Source organism: Myxocyprinus asiaticus, chromosome 37, assembly GCF_019703515.2.
Source record: "Myxocyprinus asiaticus isolate MX2 ecotype Aquarium Trade chromosome 37, UBuf_Myxa_2, whole genome shotgun sequence".
Lineage (NCBI taxonomy): Eukaryota > Metazoa > Chordata > Actinopteri > Cypriniformes > Catostomidae > Myxocyprinus > Myxocyprinus asiaticus.
In genome coordinates this window covers 24,715,855-24,741,391 of record NC_059380.1, presented here as the reverse complement: position 1 = coordinate 24,741,391, position 25,537 = coordinate 24,715,855, and the positions used below count along the sequence as shown (strand labels likewise).

The 25,537-nt window shown below is 37.4% G+C and overlaps 1 protein-coding gene across 4 annotated transcripts in view; it reads right to left on the bottom strand.

The window, feature by feature from the left end:
* LOC127428167 (band 4.1-like protein 1) overlaps positions 1–11,867 on the bottom strand; it is a 151,950-nt gene extending 140,083 nt beyond the window's left edge. For all 4 annotated transcript variants that reach the window (XM_051676312.1, XM_051676314.1, XM_051676315.1 and 1 more), the window contains exon 1: positions 11,722–11,867. The gene's annotated coding sequence lies outside the window, so the exon portion shown is untranslated. The remainder of the gene's footprint in view (positions 1–11,721) is intronic.
* Between the last annotated feature and the right edge of the window lie 13,670 nt (positions 11,868–25,537).

Genomic DNA, 25,537 nt, shown 5'->3' with positions numbered 1-25,537 from the left:
CTGTGCTTCCTGTAATTCAAACCATTGACCCTGGTGGCCAAAGTGAGAAGAGTTTTGAACCTATGGGTATGTGTGAGCTCCAGTGTCTGGTTGAAATGTCCAGAGGGGCACCAAAAGAGAGTTGTAAACTAAGTTGTAAATGATGTAATACAGTGTACAGAAGAAAATATTTTATTACCACTACCTCATCATGTTGAATTACTGAGTACATCTTTAATATGGGGGGGGGGTCCATAAGAATAATTGCACCCATACATTTATCTGCACACGATGTCTGCTTTGTTCTAGCACCCAGTTCACTAAAGGAATTATCCAAACAACGGCATATAGCACGCCTAAAAATTTAGTGATGAACGCTATTTACAGTCTGTTATGAGGGCTAGATTGTGCAGGATGCAGCAGACAACTGCGATCTGGCATACTTCTCTGGGAATAAACCACCTTGTGGAGGAAAGGGCGTGGTCGAGCATTCGTCTGGGAATAGAGGAAGTGGTAAGGGTTTTCACCTGAGATGAATTTCTGGTAATTGCTGTTTCTTTGTTCATAGTGAGAGACGGGGGAAAATAAAAGGGGCCAGACCTCAGAGTGTGAGAGAGAGAGAGGCCATCTGAAGCTACGAGTGTGTTAGTAGCTGCCAGTCCCACTAAATATAGCATTTGAGTGTTTACATGAATCTTTACGCAGTCAAGCAAATGTGTTTTTGTGTGAAGAATAAAATTACCTTTGAGTTGGATTTGCCGTCTTCCGCTTCCTCATTCCTCGAGCCTGTTACACACCTGCTTTCCAGTGCGATGTTAATTGTGCCAGGCAAACAGTGCTGAGTTTTGTGAATAAGGCGCAATCAATAATAAGCCTAATTCACATGAAAAGTTGGTGTGTTTGCACTGCAAAAAATGACAATTACTGAATTTAAAGGTTCAATACAAGTTATGCTCAATCAATGGAGGGATGGGTCAAAATTATTTATGTGGAAATTATTATGCCAAAAATGCTGTTGATTGTGCTTAACTTTCATCGAACCAGGAATATTCCATTAAATACTCATGATTAAGTGCTTTTTCATTGCACTCTGTGCCTGGTTAAGTTGAATTGCGGGTGATTAGTGATAAGGTTTTGGCACTAAAATACTGCATGTGTAACGGGATAAGCGATTGCCATGCGGTATGTGTAAACCTCACTCCCCTGGCCTCAAGAGGTGCACTAGTGACTGACGCTAGAGGCAGTAGCCTCCTCATTAGCGCACTTACCTTCCATGCCGGCTGACGCTGTCTCAAATCCCGCTCGGAGCGGGTCAAACTGGATCGGTTACAGTGGTGCCTTTACCCAGATGAGAGTGAGGTTTAGGGGGTTGAGTGTAACAGGAGCCAGCTGGTACGTGATAGCTGTGTGGTATGTGTAAACCTCACTCCCCTGGCCTCAAGAGGCGCACTAGCGAGTGATGCAAGAGACTGTAGCCTTTAGCCTCATTGTTATCATGCCCGCCTCCCATGCCAGCTGACGCCGGTTCGAAAGCAGGTCAAGCAGGACCGGTTACACATGCAAATGTGCTCCAACTGTTTAGTGAATTAGCGAATGTGTACACTTACAACAGCTTCGAATCTGACTTATCCAGTCAGAATTTAGTGTCTGTTTTGAAATAAACTGCCTGTGTGCACTTAGTGCAGCTATGTTCACTTTCTTCCGATTGCTTCCAGAAGCGTGCAGACAGCATGTTAATAAGCGCAGACAATGAGCCTTGCAGAAAGGATACAAGTTAGCAACACACACATCACAGATTTCAGCCAACAGACAGACATCAGGAAAATTGAGATTTATTCAGTTGCTGATAAGAATGATATATTGTAGAAAGAGGAATTAAGGGGTGGAGGCAAAGATGGACTCGGCTCCTAAATGTGCTGATTCATAGGTATCAGACAGCGGAGTTGCTGCAGCTCCGTGCTTCTTCTTCTGAAGGACAAACTTCCAAAACCCATGATGCACCAGTGTGCGTCTACATCATCTATGAAACAGAGCTTAAACATGCTCTGTAGTCACACAATTTAACAGCCATTCATGGAACAGTGGCTTTAATTGGTGGGCTGATGCCTTTGCTTACAGATGTTTATACTGAAGAGGTAGATATCCTGACACAGTCTACATCAGACAAAAAATGCAGGCAGGGTCGGCCAAGTCGAGTCAATAAGCAAGACCAGGCTGAGTCTTGCTCTAAATAGTCAAGTAAAAGACAGACAGCAATGTGTAAGATTCAGACAGAGGACAATTTAAAACTTTAAAGCTGATAATTTGTTTCACTTCTTTTTCCCATGTATCCCTGCTTATTATGCAAAGTCAACTATTAGTAAGTGATTTGGATGTTGATTTCACATAAAGTTTAACCAAAGTGTGGCCATATCAAAATAAATAAATGAATAAATAAAATTGTTTGGGGTAGTTGCCCAACACAGCAACATTGGCTCAACCAATGAAGTGAGTTTAGGGCGGAACTATCTGTTGGTACAACTAATGGAAGGTGGGGTATATTTTGGAATCTGTATTTTTTTTATTTTTTATTATTTGTATTCAATTTAAAATTATCCTAAATTTAAATTGATTTGAGCTTTGATTGATAAGATAAGGAGAAAGTATTTAAAACTGACATATGAGCCATTTTTGTAGCTTCATTTCAACTAGAGCAGTGTTTCCCAAACTGGGGTATGTGTACCCCTGGGGGTACGTGAGGTGACAGTGGGGGTACATGAATAATAATTCTGAGATTTACCGTTCTTTTAATTTAATCACAGTCTAAAATAACATTCAAACCCAGTTCATGTATTTCTCACTGGCAAAAATAATTTTGTGTGCCCTATAGTGTAGAAACACCAAAATGGTTGTGTCATAAAGGTCAGATAAATATGCAATGAAATCTTTTGCAGTATATATTTTTGCCAGCCCAGCACACTGCTAGGTGACATAGCTTAGTGATAGCAAGTAAAATTGATACATCATTGTTTTACCAGACTCGCACATGTCAGTCATTCACGATTTGTTTTTTGTTTTTTTGTTTTTTTTTGTGTTTTTTTTTAGTTTAAAACGTAATTTGTATTTAAGGTTAGATACATAGGGAGTTTTGATTCTGATGGTATAATTTCATAAGCTTTGATGACAGGTGTCAGACATCCAGTGCGGCCAAATAATTTTCCACATTCACACGCAGTAATTTTCACTCACATTTGCTTGCATGCTAGAGACCTGTTTTAACATTGTTGCATGATGTTTTTTTCAGCAAATGAACTCAACCTCAAATGTGACATGAAAAAGCACCTTGATCTGACAAGATCACGCAATTGCAAAGATACTTACCCGCAACAGTGGCGGATTTAGGCATGGGCGACATGGGCAGCCGCGGAGGGGATATTGTTTGGTTACAAATTGGAAAAAAAGTAAAGCTATGAGCAGTACATTGTCATTTGCATAATTTATTCATACCGCAAAGCATTTCTGGAAGCTGAAGCATGGCTTGATGAACAATGTTCACCCCTATAAACATGCAGAAAATAAGCCATGAAAATTATTATTTTGTGGCTATTTGAATCTTTGAGGCTTACTTTGTTTAAAGGACAGCAGAAACAGCGCTTGTCAAAGTATAGGGCTTTTTCACTTTTTCTCAAGAATAATCTGGGGAAGGAATTAAAACACTGCAGATATAAAGATGCAACAATCTCACATAGAGGGAAATTATGAGCAATTAATCTGCAAAATATCTACAAAGCTCTACACTTTAAGATGTATGTTTATTTATTTATTTTTTTACGTATCTTTATATTAGTATATTTATATATGTACATATTTTGTTTTCACTGATATTTGAAAATACACATTTACACATAGATATGTGAGTAATTAACATGAAATTTTAAGCATTGTCATTAGTGTCCTGCTGTGTGACACTTTCTTCATCTAACTATTTTAAACCACATTTTATGATCTTGTATAGCTATAAATACATATATAATATATTATTATTATACTTGTTGTTTCCACAACCTCATATTATCTAAGACAATAGTTTATTTGCACTTCTAGAAAAAAGATGAAAGGTGATTAAGATCTTTAAAAACTTTGAAGAAATGCTTGTCACAGCACCTAAAATACACATTTTCCCTTGTACGTTCATGTACATTTTAACCTAACATCAGTATGTTGGAAAAAAAGTTTTTGGACATGTTATTTTTCTGATCTATAAAGTACTTATTTAATTTCTCTAAAAAATCCACTCATCACATTTACAGTGGTTTTATATGTTAAAAAATGTATGAACATTTTTGAACTGCTGGGGCCCGCTGTCATGACTAGCAGTCAAAACATTTTTTATTTTTTTTTAACACAAAAATTTGAAATTGAGCCGGAAAATGAAATCAATGAGCCAGTGTGTTATGGTGTGGTGTGTTGTGTTGTGGGCCAGGTTTGATGGGCCGCTCTGGGCCAGAAAGTCCAGGGCCACTTTTTAGTCCCAGTCCACCCCTGGTGTTTTGTGTCCTTTTTTAAATCTTGAAAGCTCCAGTTCCCATTCGTTATAATTGCAATGAAACAAGCGACCAGTAGCTTCTTCTAAATTTCTCCTTTTGTGTTCCACATATGGGTTTGGAACAACATGAAAGTCAGTAAATGAAGACAGAATTTTCATTTTAAAATACCTGAGTGCTCAAAAACATTGAACCCATCAGGGTCTAGTAAACCTATTGCAGACAGGGACCCCAGATCTAAGGAAGAAGTGCATCGGCAGGTTGTCGAAGTGTCACATAGCTTCTGAAATGGCCACTGGATCATAAGCCATCTGTCTGTGAGTGTGCTTGGTGGACAGTCTTTCCTTCTTAACATGAAATCAGATAAACTGAGACTGTGTTCCCTTTCATCAAATCCCACAACGGTTCTCTTTGTTTGGCCTTTTATTTGCATTGACAGGCCCCTCTCACACAAGGACAAATTAAAGGTATGTATTTGTCTATCCTGAGTGATGGTATACTATACCCTACTACTACAAAACTTTTGTATTTCAACTACTTTTAAATACCTCCATCCTTTTGGAATGAAGAATGTGTGGAGTTTAGAAGACATTAATTTAACCGCAGGAGTCGTATCAATGACTCCAAGCCTGAGGTCTGAGGATAGCACCATAGCTGCTCTCATACTCTGCTCGTTTGTCCTCACATAACATTCCACCAAACTCCCTGCTGACCGAGAATGCTTCTCTTCCATTAACCTGCTTTATAGAACAGCATGAATATGCCCACAAATTCAGAAAAGCATGATTGACTTAGTCCACTCACTGCAACATTCCATTCACCCCAGATGCTCAGTCACAGAGCTTTATGTCAAAAATATTTGAGTTGCAAATGGTTGTCTCCCATATGTAAGTCAAGCATCGCTCACACAAACAATATAAGCCACTACCTCTCTCTACATGCACATACAGACACAAACACAAACAAACATATCATGGGGATCATTCAATTAGTACATTACTACATTGTTGGATTTCTTGTTTTATTCAGAAATAGATGTAAGAAAATTAATGCATTACGTATTGTGTGACTGTATGGATTTTTGATGTGTGTTGTGGTAATGACATGTAATGGTAATGACATTTCTCACTTTTTCTGCAAAAGCATTGGGCTTCCTAACACAACAGGTCAGCAAACTCTCAATGAAAAATTTTTTGTTTCTGAATTAATTAAATACTGTCCGATTTGGTAATGGCATTTACTGTATGTAGCTACTCTAAGATTATGATGTAAAAGTCTTAAAAATGTATAACCTTTCTGATCTTTAATCTCTTGTACTCCCGTCACTTCTCAATTCCATCACAACCAAATATGATTTTTTTTACATTTTTTAATTTTTATTTTAAGCTCAATTGTTCTATAAAATGCTTGGTGTAATGGTAATGACAACAAAGTTGCGGACAGTCATTCTTTGTTATAAATTATTTTAGGGCTGTCGATTTAATGCTTTATTCAGTGCAATTAATTATATCAAAAATTACACTGTAAACATATTAACACAATTAATCATGCCTCCTGACCTGTACATAAATGTCGTAATGAAAGTAAGTATTTTCCTACCATCAGAGCAATTCAAACTTGAAGTACCTGAAGCCGCGTTAGTAGGGGGCTGTCAGCGCACGAAAATAAACCTCACAAGCAGTGCTTACACAGAAGGAGAGCCAGTCACACAGGGCCCATTCTTGACAGCTTGACAAGTTTCAACTTCTTTTAACTTAAAACGCTGTGTTTATGAAGCTTAAGTGTCAGTCTGATGCATATGTACATAGAAGGACAATTAAAAATTGTGCAGACGGAAAACAAGAACAAGACAGATTGATTAACTCAATTGTAAATTGTCTTTCTCTGCAAATATTAATATACTGTATGTGATTACTTGCGGATAATTCAATTAATTAATCGGTAGGTCATGTAATTAATTGGATTAACATTTTTCATTGATTGACAGCCCCTAAAAAATACAAACTGTTCACATAAATACTAAATGAATTAAAAATACTGTATGCAATAATATTGATAATATGTAGATAGCTTGCTCTGCTTCAGAAATGACTTTCTTTTTTGTGTGACATCACCATCTTAATTTTCAACCCCTCTCCTTCAACCACATGGCTCTATTTTAGTTTGTAATTCCCATGAACAAATCAAATCCTGACAATACAATCAACTCCTGCCTTATTTTTATTTTATTTTATTTTTTTCTCAATTAATATCCATCTTCACTTGGAAGTACTTCATATTATTGAAGTAAAATGGGTTGTGAATGGCATTTCACATTTCACATTGGCATTTCACATTGAAATAATTTCTTTGTCACTTCTTTGGTCAGTTCTTTTGCTCAAATAAAGTAAGGAAATACATGTGTTATGGATATTTTGCCACAACCCTACAACAGAAAGATCATAACTGAGATCTCTTGATTAGGCTTTTGCTGAAGTCTCCTGCTAATCTCATTTGTGTCTCCTCAAGAGTTTCAAGAGATCTCAACAATATCTCAACCTGTGCTTAGATTTGCCAAGATACCAAAGTCTGCAATCAAAAATATGAGATTTCAATATGAGCTCAAACATTTCTCTTCCAATTCTTCCAGTGCCAAACTGTCTGAGCCATCCTATCCAGATTTATGAATGTCAACAATTGTCTCATTTTTTGTCTATTCTAATTTCTCCTAAGGAAGTTTAGGAGAAACATCTGAGACAAAGTCAATACTTGAATAAAACATAACAGAACATTTATTCTCCTGAGCTAGTAAAGAGCAACCACTGAGCAATATCAGTTTTTCCACCGGGAAGACCCGTTTTCTTTTGATTTCAAGGAAAGCAGTAATATGAATACACAATCAAAGCCGTCTTGCATGACTGAGTAGTCTCTTTTCTTTGAAATAAGCTGGCTTCTGATTTCAATCTGTCTGATTGGCTAAATAACATCTGAAGCAATATCTGTTGTTCACAGCACAAACACAGAACACTTCAATAATCACAGATACCTTATATTCAAATGAAGCAGGAATTTTTGACACATACTGCAGAAGCCGCAGTAGTACATCGCCATTATCAAAAACAAACTAAATCAGAATCCACCCACCATAAAAACATATTAAAGTGAAAAACAACATTTGCATTTTCTGAAGGAAATACCTGCGCTTATGTAAGGCAGAAAAATAATAGTGTTAAAGTTATAGGTAACCATATGTTTTTTAGCCTTTGGTTCTGTGTGAATGAAATGCTACATCAGAGCTGCTTAAATATGAGCTATAAATGGTTACATTTATGCAAGGTGGCAAAGAAAAATCCCAATTCTATATGCAAATAAGTGTAAGAAGTATTTCAATAATTCAGTAAGCATATTCGTCTACATCACTGTCAGGTACATTTTGAATGCTGAACATTCTATGTAAATTAATGGAATATTTTCAAACTTATAAAGTTTACAAAGCTAAAAATAGATAGCACACCCGGGACTGACATTTTCTACCAAATTAAATTTGAATGGAGTCTGTATGTAAAGCAGTTTGAGATGAATTACTTGCAGAAGTGTTAATATTTAGGGTTGGTTGTTTATAACAAACCCTAACCAGAATGTTTGAGGAATATCAATACAGTGCTGCATTTCAAACACTGCAATGAATGGCATTAGCCTGGCATTAGCATCATTACTCAAGTGAACTTTGTTATATTGGCATATAGCATTGGGATAGTAGATGAGATTCAAATTCCTTTTTATTGAAACACATTTAGCTGTAAATAGAATGTGCATAACCAACTGAATAGCAATCCAATTGATAAAGACGTACAAAGTGAGTGTCTAAACAGGCCCTTAATGTGTAACTGCAGAATGTCTTGAGAGAACAACCCTCAAAAAGCACAACTAGCATTGCCATGTTGAGACAACTGCTGTGTAATCACCACAGGCATCTCTGGCATGATGCATTTTTTGTCGTTACATTTAGTGTAACTAGAGCCCAGAAGGGCTGAGGTTATGCCTTCTTAACACATACAATTGTTTACACACAGTCCTTGACAGAACTCAGTGTCTACCTTCTCTGATACAGTCAATGCACTTTGAGTCTTTTGTCTCAAAAACTACTTAAACTCCGAAAATAATGAAGGTAAACTCCTGAGGCTTAAGTTCAACTTATTTTTCAGTGTTGTGGCAGCGGTGTGAATGCTTGACTGAACGTGCAACCCCTTGGGGTGTTTGTAACAGTTTTGGATGGAGATGTCACATGCACTGTTAGTGCAAACACTCAAATTGGTTTGCATGTATCTTGATCACTCAGTAAACTTGTAAATCTGATAGATATGCTGCGTAGATGGGCCCTCGAAGTGTTTTTGACAGCCATGTAAAGATAGAAATGCAATATGTCAACTATCCAAACTGAAGGTTGGAAATGAAAAATCCAATTTGTGCTGACAGTCAAACTGAGGAGAAATCAATCAATCCAAAGATAGCAGCATAAGAGCCAGCATAAAATAACTTGCATAACCATAGTGATAGGCCAATATATCATCAATATATGTGCACGTGCACTTCTGGAGCGTCATATCCATTTTCAGCATCTCGCACCATAAACGCTGCATTTTTACAAAGGTTGTGTAAAGTTAAATGCAGTTTTAAAGGTTAAAACATCTCGAGATCCCTACCAGTAAAATATCATAGATCAGGGACTAAAAACAAAAAGTTTTTCATTTCGGTTCATTCTTAGCAAAAATGCAATTTTTTAATTCTGGTTCAGAAGTCCTGCAGCCTCCTTTCCAAAAGGTAACCGGTTAGAACAAAGTAAAAGAACAGTTAATAACATTCTTTTTAAATTGATATTATTCTGCGCTAAGGGGTGTGTGAAATACCATTTGCAGTTTTGCCAGATCTCACAAGGAAATACAAGCCCCCAAAAAAGCCACTTGCCTCACCAGAATAAGTGAAAATAAGCCATTTTGTTTTTCCCTGTGTGGTGGATTTATCAGCATAGAAATCATAACAAGCATACAGCTAATTAACATTATCATTTTAATTACAGATCTGCTTCTCAGTCAAAACCCAACAGCATCAAATTTGTATTAATGCATCATATCTAACAATAATTCAGTGAAGACTTGGAAACAACTGAGAAATGTACTTTTTACCTCTAATAATGTTTTCACTGTATCTGGATTAGCCGTGCATGTACAGTATACAGTATGTAGTATTTATACATGTTTGTTAAAAACGCCTTCATTCATAGAATGCTACATCCACAATAGGCAATTAGGCAAATAAATATGTGATACAGCAGTTTCCTTCAGGATCAAAGCTCATTTTTTTCATTTTTACGGACAATACGAAGTAGAGTAGTTCCATAAATGTACTGTGATTAAACCCTTTGGCTTTTGGTTTCATGAAAAAATTATTGGAATGCAATTAACTGGTTACCAGCATTTAAAAATAAAATGCTGCAAAAAAACATAAATAAAATAAAATAAAAAATAAAAAATAAAAAAAAAACGGCTTTTGTTTTCTTTTTCCTTAACCATTTTGTGTCCCTTTCTCAGACATCTCTTTGTGCTTCATCCAACTCTATTTGAACGGAAGAACACAACTGCCGTTGCATTGTGCTTCCTGCTCTCTGTAAGTGTGTGTGTAAATCTGGAGTTGCGCTTGCTGCCTCCAGTTGATTGTTACTTGCATGAAAAACATGAAGTTGGTACTTCAAGCTTGAATTTATGAATGGTCAGGGGCATGATTAATTGCATTATTATTATTTTATTTTTTTATTATTATTTATCTATTTATTATTTATGTTTTATATCATTAACCACTCTAAATTAACGTGCTAAATCGACAGCTGTAATAAAAATGTAGTTTTATCTAGTTTCTACTATTGCTTGTGCTAGCAGGGACAGCTCCTCCTCACCCATATGTTTGAAAGAGTGGGCAGCACACTTAACCCTTAACCCACCTTCAGATGCACTAACACGCAGAATAACACAGGATCAATGAAAAAAACTGAAATCTGAAAGCATTTCACCACCTTGCAGATGCTGCTTTGTGAAATTCACTTGATAATGGGATGCTCATATATAATAATAATAATAATAATAATAATAATAATAATAATAATAAAAAAAAATGCAGCACGATTCTGACGCCAGTGTTTTCTTTAAAGATAAATTCCTCAGAGAAAAGCCACATGAATAGAGCTTCACTGAGATTTATACATACCGCGAGCCGGCAGGGAGGGCTGAATTTACTGTACATGTGACCTGAATGCATAATACTAGGCATGATCCACCAACATACACTATTGTAAATAAATACAGTAAACACGCGATTAATCCTTTTCATGTTTGAATTTACAGCCAGCTATAACACTAGAACTCAACTTCTGCAATGCACTTAATGCACTTTATATATATATATATATATATATATATATATATATATATATATATATATATATATATATATATATATATATAAATTTGTGTTATGCATCAGTGTTTAAATGTGCATAAAAAGGCTTGAACATTCTGATCAGTCGACCAGGTGGCTCACTGTACATTATGCACCTTGCAGTCTTGGAGACGCACCCAATCAAGCCCATTACATTAGAACCTGTTACTGTTACGATTGATTTCAATCTCGAAAGCAGTATGACATAATTGCGATCGCCTGTTCTTTACGCGCATCGGTCATTGACAGCCGCAAACTGGATGTCCTGACATTGACTGCATGCTTAGCCTACATGAAAATGACGGCATTGTCAGTGAATACACCACCTTTTCGTTGCTTCAGTAGCCTATCAGGTGTCCTTTTTTTCGAACCTTATCTAATAGATTCTGCATTAGCTATAAATCGACTATAAAGTCCACTTGATCAAATGGCTTTATTAGTTTTTACGCAATGGGTTTTGTGTAATCCGTACACGCACTAAAGCCGAAACAAGGAATCGTATTGTAGTATTTAAGCAGTGTTGCGCATGAGTATGTTCAGTTTTTGCTTGCGCTGAAATGGGTATTGCAATGATTAATGCTTGACACAACCTTTCTAGATTAGCTCTCAGATGTTTCTTTTCAGCCGCAATATAATAATAACGCTAAAGAAAATGCATGACAGTTTATTTAAGACAACGCAGTTTATAACCTAAGGAAAATCTGAAGAACACTTTGCGTTATAAAGCGTTGGCGCGCAGACCATCACTCACCTGAGCTGTCAAGTGCTCGTCCAGGTGTGGATCATGGAGGTTTTCGGGGTAAATGATGCGTAAAGCGGTCCTGCCTAGATCCCGTCGAATATTTCTCGGTAAAGCAGCTACCGCACCGGAGAGCGGCTACAGTGACTGAGAGCAACAGCCCGGTGGAAGGGAGGTTACATTGACATTACTGGGAGGGTTGTACAGAGAGACAGGATATGTCTGAGCTTGTGTTTAAAATAGATCCCTGGGAAAACAAGTTGCTTTTGACTTGTCAGATTAATTGTCAGTTCTTTACAAAAGATGCGTCTGTTTTAGAGTTTAATCAATGCAAACCATGGTGTTAATGATTCATTATCATCTTCATTCTTGTATGCTGACAAAATCCCATAGACTTCCATTGAAATTGTTTGAATGTAATAACTCCCACACCTAGGTCTTGCCCATAGCAGGTTATCAAAAAGAAAAAAGAAAAATCCCATATGCATTGACTGAAAACTGTCTATCTGTATCACCAGTTTAACTTTTCTACTTCAAAACTATTTTAAACTTTCAGTGAAGGCTTTGTCAAGTTAACATTCAAAATGTGTGAATATGAAATCATCTTTTGAAATCAAGAATAAAAGATGTTGTAATAGTTTTTGAATAGATAGGGAGGGACTGGACAGTAAAGGAAGCCAACAATTGCCCAATAGATACAGTATAAACTGTTTGAAAAGCATCTTAGAATGCACCTCATGAAGTTGGTTTAGAGAATGCCTGGAGTGTGCAGAATTCTAGTCCAGACAACCTGGCTACTTTGAAGAAGCTACAATATGAGATAGTTTTGATTTATGTAATTTTTCTAATATTCCATCATTAGGAAAAATAATAAAAAATGAGTATGTTTGTCCAAAAAGCCACTGTCCTACTGTATGAATGTCCCTAATGTTTCAAATAGTGAAAAAGAACAGCATGCATCTTATTGGCTTCTAGGGCCTGGAACATTTAAAGGATTGCAACATTTGAATCTACAAGATAACTTAAAAAAACAAAACAAAAAAACAGGTAAAGGATCAATACATCATTGAAACATCACAACTTCATATTTGTATTTTAAAAAATGTGTATTAGGTCGAAAAGAAATATGTTTATGCTCAATATGAGGAGTTGCAGACTCTACAATTTATTACACTATGCATAAAACACAGAAAATGCCAAAACACACTGTTTAAAAACGTAATTATTTTTCAGCAAAAGGACACATTCTTCCCAGATCACTGTGGATTCATAAAAATATATCACAGAGAAGAAGATGCAATGCATCTCTCTGTAGATAAAGTTTCACATTTGTAACTGCAGCAAGACCCTACAGGAAACAGGTAAAAGTTAAAAAAAAAATATTTAATAACAGTTGCAAACACATTAGTTCCCTTATCTCAGACTCAGGTTCATTAAAGCATTTGATTGTTGGTATTGTTTGCTTATCCTTAGGCTTCATGTTTATATTTGATAGATATGTCATTCCACAAGCCAAAAAAAAAAAAAAATTGTTTGTTATAGGGCTTGGCTGTACATAGTGCACATTACATGTATGGTGTATACTAACATCCAAGAGCTATTGTACTGTATATATGTCAGTATTTTCATGATGCTTTCTAGGGTTTACAAATTTTCATGATGTGGCAATGCAGAAGTTGACATTTAAAAGTAAACCTACCCTGAGAAATATTAAATGGAGTAAAAAGTGTGACAACTAGCCCCAGTCTCCCCTATATACTACTTTAATGGTTCTCCACTGGTTTGTCTTTAGGGCCGGATTTTACACTGGACATCAAGTGGAGACCAAACAAAGTACTAAAATTGTTTAAAAGTAATAAATTACAATGAACTGTAAAGGCCCAACATTTTTCAAAATGATTAACATAACATATTAAATTTGACAATTTTGTAAATGCATAAACAACAGCAGAAATGTGATTTACCAGCCTAACACATGGTGCAAACACTGAGCTTAATATTGTATCAGTAGTAGCCATATTCCCTAGTGACAGATGACTTATTATGACAGCACCAAAATACTGTAGAGTTTGATTGGGCGCATTACCTTTGAATTTTGTTATTTGAACTTAGAATTGTTTTTCCCCTGCTGTTCATGAACCCAACTAGAAGAGACCTCCCAGTTTAGGGTCACAACCCACCAATAGAGAACCACTGTACTACTGTATTCATGCATAGCCATTTAACTTATAATTTATCATGTTATGTGAGTATCTTACATACACACACATGCTCACACAAACAAGCATGCAGTACATCAGCACATATTGGTATAGATCTTTCAAAGAGCTGCAATTAAATTCCAGGTGAAACTCTATTCTACATATTACCAAATGTGATTAAAATATGAGCAACAAGTCTCTCTCCAGCTTTACCCACCCAAAACTAAAATGTAATCATTGTTAAAGAGACAGCAAACTGCAGGGAAACTGAGAATACTCTGAAACTGGCCCAAAGAGATTCTGGATGTCTGGCAGAGACCAGAGAATGCTGTGCAGCCTATAAGTAGTGCTGAAGCAGAACAAATGCTGATTAAATGCGCTTTTCTCTCCAGTCCATCACAACTGTCCATGCCAAACACCCCAACCAAGAATGGATGTTCCATCCATCAGAGGACTTTAAGACCTCATGAAAATGTTTGACGTATTGTGATGTATTTCCTACTGAAACACAAAGTTGACTTGGTACATCTAGAAAGGGATTGTCCTTTCTTTTTTTTAAGCCTTTGAAATAAGGTAAAGGGACGGTCTCATTCTAGAGAGCATTTAATTGGACAACAGTTTGGATTCACCATGAGTGCAAGAAGAGAATGGCTGTAAATGTTAAATGTGCAAATCTGCCAAAAGTTTATTTTTTAACTTTCATGAGATGGACTGAAAACTAATAGACATGGACTGAAAGCTAAAGGAAAAAACAAACATATTTTTGTCATTCATGGGGTCACATCAAGTGTGAAGAAAAATGAATTAATATGTATTAATGTTTTGTCAAATTGAGTCCAATATTTTGGTGAGTTCTAATGAATTCATGTTAGATGATTAAAGTTTTAAATGGGCTGAGCAGCTAAATGAAAATTAATTTGGATAATTTCCATACCATTGAACATAACACTATCACTGGCAATCCATTTTGCTACTGAGTTAATCAGTCTGTCTAAAATTTTCACATAGTACGTGGTCCATTTACATGCATCAGACAGACACTTTTGGTGCGTCTCACTGTAGCTGCATCATGTTTCACTGGTTTTCAGCATCTCTAGCTATTACACTACGTTTTTGGGATGCTGTATCAAGTTAAATGTAGTTTGAAACTACCTGAATTGCTCTGTTGGTAGGAAAATTACAGTGCTGTGATTGTGTTATTTTTTTATGCATTATTTTTATTAAATTAATTGCACCGAATTAACACGTTAAATCGACAGCCTTAGTAATTATTTTAAAATTAAGGTGCTTTATTTACTAGTATCTGGTAATTCTGCCAAGTAGCCTATTTTCTGTTTTCCAATATTTTTTGTCAATTTTGAGTAAATACTGTTTAAAATAATTTTATTAAGTTTATTAAAATTCATCAATTCTATATCAGCATATCGGTCAACCATTTCATACCATGTTTATTTTTGCATACTAAAATTGATTAAAAATAATTTTTGAAACTGTGGACACATCTTAAGTCTTGTTTATTTTATTTGTAAATAATTCTGGAAATGTTCAGTTAGTCCCTAAACTAACTTCTTTATTATAATTACTAAAAACTGAAACTAAAAATGAAATATGAAATGTGTCCATGGTTCTAACTCTATATAATCAGAGATACAGTAAATGGGATTTGCTCACCTTACCTTTAATGGCTGGGCTACTGTGGTAACTGCAACAACATTATTATCTCCTTAATATCCCTGCCAAAGCCCCTGCCAACACAATCCACAGAACTGCTCTCACCACAGACCCTCTCACCTTTTTTATATTTGACTTTGTTAGAAGCTTCCAAGGACAGCTGTATCTGATCACTTATTCAGGCGTGAAACAGCTATAAAGGGACCTGCAGCATCCTGTATCATCCCTGCCATCCCTTCCTGAATGTTGTATTTGCCATTTGTATCTTTTGGTAGGATGGAGCTGTTTTCCTTCCTTTATTGTATGTGTCGTTATCTTTGTACAGTGGCCACAAAAAGTATTTAACCCTTAATTCACACTTAAAAAGTCTGAATGTCATTGTATTAGATAACAAAATATAAGGGCTATTTAATTTAAAGAGCACCTATTATGGCTTTTCAAATATCACCTTTCATGTAATGTGTTATATAGCTGTTTGTGAATGTAAAAAAGTCTGCAAAGTTTCAAAAATTAAAGTGCACAACAATTGCAGTTATTGACTCCCAAAAGAAAGAACCGGTTCTGAACACCTAAAATGAGTCGTTAGTAATTCCAGACTTACTTCCTGTACTAACCTATGTAATTTGGTAACAAAAAAACCCGCCTCTGGTCTTCATTGGCTGCTCGTGAACAGCTTTGACCCGCCTTCAAACACTACACTAAGCAGTAGACCAATCACAACAGACTGGGACATCTGACCAATCAGAGCAGATTAGGCTCTCTGAAAGGAGGAGTTTAGAATGAATCCTTTAGAACGGATCATGGAACGAGTCATTTTTGACACTGGGAAAAAAAGGTAAACTGCAATTTAAATTATGAGCAAATTAAAGTGTTTTTTGACCTTGGATGCATGTAAATCTATTGTATGAGACCTTTAAAACAAAATGAGGCACACTTAAAAACCATAATAGGTGCTCTTTAAATAAAGATAGCATAAGCACATTTTTCAAGCAAACATTTCAGATAAAATTACTTTGTTAGGTTTGAAATGATAAGATGTGGGCTGCATCCGAAACCAGGAAAATGCTGCCTCCGGAGGCTGTATATGGAGGTAGGAAGAGACCAAGGCATGTCTGAATCCAATGTTTGTGTCATATCCTGTCTACTGAGATACCTTCATCTGATCGAATTTCGAAGGCAGCATAGATGTATCCTTCACTGCCTATGAAATCCCACAATCCTATGCGCGCTGTCCCACAACAGTTGAGCTGAAGAAGAAAAAAATGGTGGCAGAAGAGGCATTTAATAGCCAATTTGTGAATAAATGTATCTTTTTATTAAGTTTTTCCCAATTTTTATTCCATTTCTAGCAAAAAAGTAGTATTGTAGTTATTCAATATACACTTGGTTATCTCCAAAACTTTCTTGATTTTGTTCTAGTTCGGTTGGACTGAATGAACAGGTGCATTACATTTAGTGGACACCAGATGGCGTTAATCAGTTGCTGGTATCCTAGCAACGATGTGACTATGCCGCCTCAGTAGTCTGCCCAAAACCAGTTTCTGGAGGTACCTTCGTATGCATACACTGTCTGTTGAGTCACTGACTAATTGGGCAGCAAGGCAACAAGACAGCTACCTTTGGTTTCAGATGCAGCCATACTCTTCAAAAATAAGGCAAATTTGTTGTCATGTGGACACTTTCTGGTAGTTAAACGTTTGTGGAACATGTCCATAGTTAATGTGATGAACTATACCTGTGCTTACTCTGCTAGGACACCTGTGTGAACTTGAGGGGAACTGACTTCATACATCCACTAAAAATTACTTTGACACCGGTTGGTTAATAAAAATCAATGCAAAAAATAGTTAAAAAAAGTAGAATGTATTTCTGAAAAAGCTCTAGCAGCAGTGTTGCTATCTAATTCAATGACATTCATAAATTTGTAAGTGTGACTCAATTGTCCAAGTATTTTTGGAGACCATTACAAAAATTGACAGTTCATGGCAAATGATTGCAAATTTGCCATTAATAATTTTCACATGCAAATGAGCTTTGCTTGTTTGAAAGGGTCTCTCTCTCTCTCTCTCTCTCTCTCTCTCTCTCTCTCTCTCTCTCTCTCTCTCTCTCCTTTATTGTTAGGGCAAATACATATTTAAAGTTTGCTTCCAAATATAGACAACCCAAAATCTGAATCTGGCTTATAAAGAACTTGGTGAGATCCATGCATGTGCACTTGTGAGTAAACACCATGAGGTCACTGCTGGGTTATGGGTGTGTGTGCAGTGAGGATTGTTTGCATGAGCAGACACACCCTGTAACGAGCCGCTTATCATGCGTGACCCAGCAGTAGAATGTTTGTTCCACACGGTGGCCACAGCTGCACAGGAAGCTGACTCGTCTCTGGCCTTCCCTGTCATAAGCGGCTGACACCTTATGTGCACAAAGAATATTGATTGAAATGAAGACTAAGTATTTTGATTAGTATTCAAATGTTTGCACTGCAATCCAAGCAGCTTTAAAGTTTGTGTTCTTCATATTGTCAAACTTTAGAGGTCAATGTGTGATATTTAGAAATGCTATTGATCAAACATATTTTTGCTAGATGAATTCACAGGCCAGAGTTCACCACTTGAACTTGATGAATGAAACTACTATGCTTCTGCTTTGATTCCGCTCTCCTGTGTTTGCATGCGTATGAATGGAAGTGAAAGAAACACAAAATCTAGTGTTTGGTCACTGAGGGGCTCTAGGTTTGGCTAGTTAAAGTAGCTACACCATGATGTGTGCAAAAAGCATCTTACACCTTTGACTGCCATTAAAAAGTAACTGTGTAATTAAAAAGTTTTTTTTCGTTTTTGCTGTCTAGTCTGCTACAAGGTGTTCTTATAAATTGATCTGTCAACCTGATCACACGGGAAATCTACTCGATGGATGTTTGTCCACTTAAAGTCGGACCCAGTGTGCCGAATTCCGGGCCGAATTCCGGACAATCGCCATCTTGCGGAAAATGTTCTTGTCCTGAAAACTGTATCTAATTTTGATCACTGACTAGCAGGATACTACATTTAAGTAAAATAACGCTGTTTTGGTCAGTACTGATTTGGCAAGGGTTAGGGTTTGGTTAGGAGTATGTTATTACTATTCAAATGTTTCCAAAAATCGCACTGTAGTTCCAGCTTCGTCCACTAAGAAGTTTCAGACGTTCGGAATATACCGATTTTAGCAGACTAAACATTCGACCTCCTGCCACCGATTTTCCCGTGAGATAAGTCAGGATCAGTCACATGGGATGTATGGCTCATGTAATATGCCACCTGCTTTTATATTTTGTTGTCTAAAAAATGACATTCATACAATTTTAAGTGTGGCTTAAGTGTCTAAATACTTTTGGATGCATTGTATATGCTTTTTAAATTATGGGTTCTAAAAAAATTTTTTTTTTAATCTAATGATTTCTACTTCATGACATTTTTGGTAGAACTTTATTTTACAGTACTGTTCTAAATGTACGTACTATATAATTACAACAGCTACAGTATTTACTAGGTACTAACCCTAAACCTAACCCCAACCCTAACCTTAACCCATATTAAGTACACATAGTTACCTAATTTTACTCAGTACTTTCTTGGGTACGTACTCTGTAAATATACAGAAAGTACATGTACTCTAAAATAAAGTGCAACCAAAATGTTTATTTACTAATTTAATACAAAATAATTTAAAGTTCATGAAAATAATTTGTCATCTTACACCTGCATGTGTGAGATGAAAGTACAGAGAGAGAACATGCTTGCGCATAATCAAACCAATTAGTGAAGCCTCTTTCTCACAGGTGTATCCTCTGACAGCCACTTCACACCAGGCCAGGCTCATTAAGACTTTACAGGATTTTGTAAGCAAGTGTCGGCACCACCTGACCTGTGTGAGCACTCAAGAGACTGAATTGTACATCATACATTTTATTATTTCACTTTACTTTGAAACGTTTACCACCACAGTATGGAATTTGTGGAAGAACATTGCTATGTCAAATTAGAAAAACATTCATTAAAAATACATTGTGAATAGCTCTGAGCTGGATCATTCCTAGTATGCAGTAAATTTTCATGTCCCCATTATGTCTTAATATATTGGACGAAAAATGAAACCCAGCATTTATTCACAGTAGTACCATATTTTATTTTTGACAGGAATTAAAATGAGGCTGTGAAGGATGGAATTACAGGAATCTATTTGCGTGACTGCACTAGGCGCAATGAAGTGGCGCAAACTGTAGTTTGCTATTTTCCTGCGCGATACGTCTGAGAACCACGTCTGTGCTTGGCGCAAAGTTTCAACTCAGTTCCTGCATTTGCAATTCAGGAATTCCACCAGCAGATGACATCTAAGAGCTATCAATCAATTTTAATACTAGCCATGATTTGTCTGTTGATAGATCAATATGATTAATTATATAAGGAGCGTGCCACTGTCTGCCTGACATTCAACAAGGAAGAACATGCGCAAAAGAACGTAACACACAAATAATCCATATTCCTATTCTTCTAATTCATTGCATACAGCCCATTTACACTATCAAATTCTTATAAATGGGCTGTCTTCCTTTATAGTGACATTGCTTGTCAGGAAATGGAATATATAGGACGCAGATGGCACAATAACTGGAGAAGAACCTCAGAATTAAATTGCACTTGACCCATTCACGCTTTGAGCGTGCTATTTCACCAACCCACTTACGCCTTAGAATTAGTGCATGTTTGCATGAAAATACCAAAACTTTAAGGCCATGCCCACTGACTTTATGCATATGACGTGTTGCATAGCCCTGCGCTTAAGATGTAGCGGTCTTAAAATAGGGCCCACATTCTCATGTAAGCTAACAGTCAATCACATACTTTTGCTCTTTATTTTTCATCCTTTTAGGTTCAACTCTGTAAATTTTCTTGCAAATGATATGTTGACCAGAGCACATGAAAGTCTGGTATACCTTTTGCTTACTTAAAGGGGTCATGAAATGGAAAATCAAATTGTTCTTGATATTTAGACATATAAGAGGTAACTGTTAAATAAAAACATACTGTAAATTTCTGAACTCAAAACTTCCTCCCCAGTCTAAAAAGAGCATTTATAGTTCCCACTCTGTTTGTAAGGCTCCAGCTTGTAATGACTCTCTCAGCTACTGGGTGGCGCTGTCTACTCAGCCCTGTAAGGTCTCTCCCAGCCACCAGGTGGTGCCAGCTGCTGTGGATTCCACTGTGTTGCTGTTCATTAAGCTTACTGGTATCACCTGTGTTTTGCCCTATTTAAGTTTGCTCATTACATTCAGTTGTGTTCCGTCCTGAGCCTACATTGCATGGACGATCCAAGTTTTGTAAGTTAAGTTCTCCAGTGTTTTATGTATTGACTTTTGCCAACCTTTTGTTTATTTTGTCTATTGCGGTGAAGCTCGGCTTCCAAGTTTTTGCTGTACTTTGTGTCTGACATCTTCAGTAAAGAAATTTTTATTCTGTTATCCATAAGAACGTAGCCCTCTTAATCCAGAGACCTGGGTTCAAGACTCACATCAGGCACTACCTAGTCTCCACACACCAGAGACCAGGTTCGATCTCAGCCTCAGGCAACCCGTTACACTATTGAAACGTCTCATTTTGAAAACTGTTTGTTCATGACATCACAAGACATTGCTCAGTTGTATTTACACGCCCCACAACGTGTCATCGCACCCTTGGCCCTGCCCACTGGCATTCAGTTTGTATCGTAAACAGAGAGGGAGAGAGACAGGCCTAGTGTTACCAACTATTTTTGAACACCAAAAGGGGACCCATCTGGACTATTTTGAAGATTTTTGCGCATATAACATGCATTACACAGATGTCTTTGACCGTTGTCATGTTTATTGTGTCACATTTAAAATACGTGGTGTCAGTTGCAACTCAGAAAAAGAGACTCTGTTCAGCTTCATTCAGCTGCTCTGCGTCTTGCTGTTGTTGCGCCCATCTGCGCTATTTTTAATTGTTGGTATATTGTGGCATGGGGGGGACGTGGTCATGTGTCGGTCTGCGGGAGAGGGAGAGCGGTAAGGCTCGTCACCTGGCTCATAATTAACACCTGTCTCTCTGCCAGCTTGACGGCTTCCTCCAACGATGCCGGGTGGTGGCACTGGACCCACTTGGACATGCCTCGGGGAAGTTGGGAGACGAACTGCTCCAGTCCCACCAGATCGACAACTTCCATGACGCCGTGGGTTCCCCCCACCAGCAACCACTTCCGGCAGGCGTCACAGAGCTGCTGCGCAAAAGCAAACGGGCGGCCTTCCTTCCCGAAGCTCAAAGGGTCAGTCTCTCTCTCTCTGATGCTCTGGTGTGCCTTTTAGGTCTCCCTCTGCCATCACTATAATGAGAGACCGGTGTTAGAGATAATTATGAGCCAGGTGACGAGCCTTAACGCTCCCCCTCTCCCGCAGACTAACACATGACCACACCCCCCATGCCACATATGTAAATGAGCACTAACTGGACGTCGTTAACCATTTGGATGCATTTCTGGCGATCTGCTTCTCACTGCACTATGTGTGTATGTGCAAATATCAGTGTGGACTGCTTGTGAACCAGTCATAATACGATTCAGGCTTTGCAAAGGAACTGTTATTGAAGAATAGGCGGTCAAAAACACTTGGACTTGACAGCAAAACCATGAGTAAACAGTTTACTTCATAAATATTTCAAAATAGCATTTTGTGACCCTTTTAAATAACACAAGTTTTTAAACAATTTTTTAATGTAGATTTCAAAAGGTACTGCAGGAATGACCCATTTGTTCATGTTGCCAGAAACCAGTTGGACATCCTTACATATTCTGGAGAAAGAGAATTGCTTATGCATTATTTTTATGTTTATACACTTGTGAGCATTTTTTGTCAAATTTCTGGGCAGTACTATATGTAGTATTCCCATTAGATACTTGATAATCTAAAGCTTTGATTAAGGTGTGGTCAGACTTTGTGTGCATTTCACTTCCATTCATATAAATGCTAACATCTGAGAGCAGAAACACATGCTTATGCAATGGTGCATATTATGGCTGTGTATAGCATGTTAGCGTATTAGCAGCCTGAATGCAGAATGTAAACGTGACAAATTAAACATTATATACTGCATATGTATTACTTTACATCATCTTTGAGTGGTTAAAACAAGTTATTTTACTGATCTCATGTATATTATACCCACAGAATGTGGCATGTAGTCATTGATAACACATTTTAATGTCAAATTAGTTCATGTTTTATATTAAATAGGGTCCAAATACATTTCAAATAATACAAAATTCAAACTGCATGGCTTGTAGTGTTAAATGAAAGTGAAGTAGATTATGTTTTTAGCAATATGAATTCATTTATTATTATTATTATTATGCACACCATGGTGAGGCAGTAATTTTGGGGCCTGCACTCAAATGTTTATCAAATCTCTCTCTTTACCTTCTCTCTCATTAACCACAATGAGTGCTGGATTTGGCCACTTTCTGCTTTGGCAGGGTGCTTGAGGTAACACAAACAGACCTTTAGCAACAGTCACACTGCCCTCTTTATACATTTGCTACACAAATGGATAAAGGTCAGGGAGGACGAGGAGCAGGTCGTCCTAGTGGCGCAATACTGGCCCACCCAGACTTGGTTCTCGGACCTCAAAAAGACAAGTGCATGCATATGCATTGGCTTCATATAAACTCAGCAAAAAAAGAAACATCCCTTTTTCAGTACACTTTATTTTAAAGATAATTTTGTAAAAATCCAAATAACTTTACAGATCTTTATTGTAAAGTGTTTAAACAATGTTTTCCATGCTTGTTCAATGATCCATAAACAATTAATGAACATGCACCTGTGGAACAGCTTACAGACTGCAGGCAAATTAAGGTCACATTTATAAAAACTTTGGACACTAAAGAGAACTTTCTACTGACTCTGAAAAACACCAAAAGAAAGATGCCCAGGGTCTCTGCTCATCTGCCTGAACATGCCTTGGGCATGCTGCATGGAGGCATGAGGACTGCAGATGTGGCCAGGGCAATAAATTGCAATGTCCATACTGTGAGACACCTAAGACAGTGCTACAGGGAGACAGGAAGGACAGCTGATCATCCTCGCAGTGGCAGACCACGTGTAACAACACCTGCACAGGACCGGTACATCCGAATATCACACCTGCGGAACAGGTACAGGATGGCAACAACAACTGCCCAAGTTACACCAGGAACGCACAATTCCTCCATCAGTGCTCAGACTGTCTGCAATAGGCTGAGAGAGGCTGGACTGAGGGCTTGTAGGCCTGTTGTATGGCAGGTCCTTACCAGACATCACCAGCAACAATGTCGCCTATGGGCACAAACCCACCTTCGCTGGACCAGACAGGACTGGCAAAAAGTGCTCTTCACTAATGAGTCATGGTTTTGTCTCACCAGGGGTGATGGACGGTCGCATTTATCGTCGAAGGAATGAGCATTACACTGAGGTCTGTCCTCTGGAGCGGAATCGATTTGGAGGTGGAGAGTCCATCATGGTCTGGGGCGGTGTGTCACAGCATCATTGGACTGAGCTTGTTGTCATTGCAGGCAATCTAAATACTGTGCGTTACAGGAAAGACATCCCTCCTCCCTCATGTGGTACCCTTCCTGCAGGCTCATCCTGAAATGACCCTCCAGCATGACAGTGCCACCAGCCATACTGCTTGTTCTGTGTGTGATTTCCTGCAAGACAGGAATGTCAGTGTTCTGCCATGGCCAGCGAAGAGCCCGGATCTCAATCCCACTGAGCACGTCTGGGACCTGTTGGATCAGAGGGTGAGGGTTAGGGCCATTCCCCCCAGAAATGTCCGGGAACTTGCAAGTGCCTTGGTGGAAGAGTGGGGTAACATCTCACAGCAAATCTGGTGCAGTCTATGAGGAGGAGATGCACTGCAGTACTTAATGCAGCTGGTGGCCACACCAGATACTGACTGTTACTTTTGATTTTGCCCTTTGGTTGAAATTCCCTTTGTTCAGGGACACATTATTCAATTTCTGTTAGTCACATGTCTGTGAAACTTGTTCAGTTTATGTCTTAGTTATTGAATCTTTTTATGTTCATACAAATATTTACACATGTTAAGTTTGCTGAAAATAAAAGCAGATGAAAGTGAGAGGACGTTTCTTTTTTTGCTGAGTTTATAACCAAAGTAGTGGATTACTCAGAAACTCATCTGTAGAAGAATGTTTGCAATCAAACATTTTGTTTCCTGGAAATGCCAGTGGGCTAAGTGAGGTATAAGGGTGCTGCTGTGTCATACTGTTCGATATTCATTGGTTCCTAGTTGGATAAAGCAAAAATTATTTAAATTATAATTTCATCTTGAAAGGAAATGTCCACTTGCAATCTACTTTTAATAAGTGTGCCTTTACTGCCATCTGTAGGTGAAGAGTGTTCCTTGCATATGAAATAAACTTCAGGTTTTTCCCAGTATTTGGCAATGCTCAAAATTGCTGAATACTTAAAATGCTTAATTCATACAGTAGTGTATGAGACCACTATAGTAAAAATGCTTATATTTTTGCTTTTTTAATTTTTTTTATTTATTTATTTGATGCCTCCTAACAAATTATTAGCAACAACAGTAAAACTTTATAATTTAAGTTTGTAAAAATTATCAAATGTTGTAAACATTAACACATATTTCAAAATTTCATAGTATTTGGTATGTCCGCCATCTGATTTAATGACAGCATGCATTCCAGTACCCAGTATGATTTAAGAATGTTCCAAAGAGCATCCTGTGTGCTTCACTGTAAACAAGACAATCCGACATTTTGTATGGAGTTAATGTCAATGTCACAATTAATTTGAGAGGTAGTATGGAATCTCACATATTGCTGTATTTTTGCATTCTGTTTGGTGCTACTAGAGGTGTCATACAGAAATTACACACTTCAGTTTT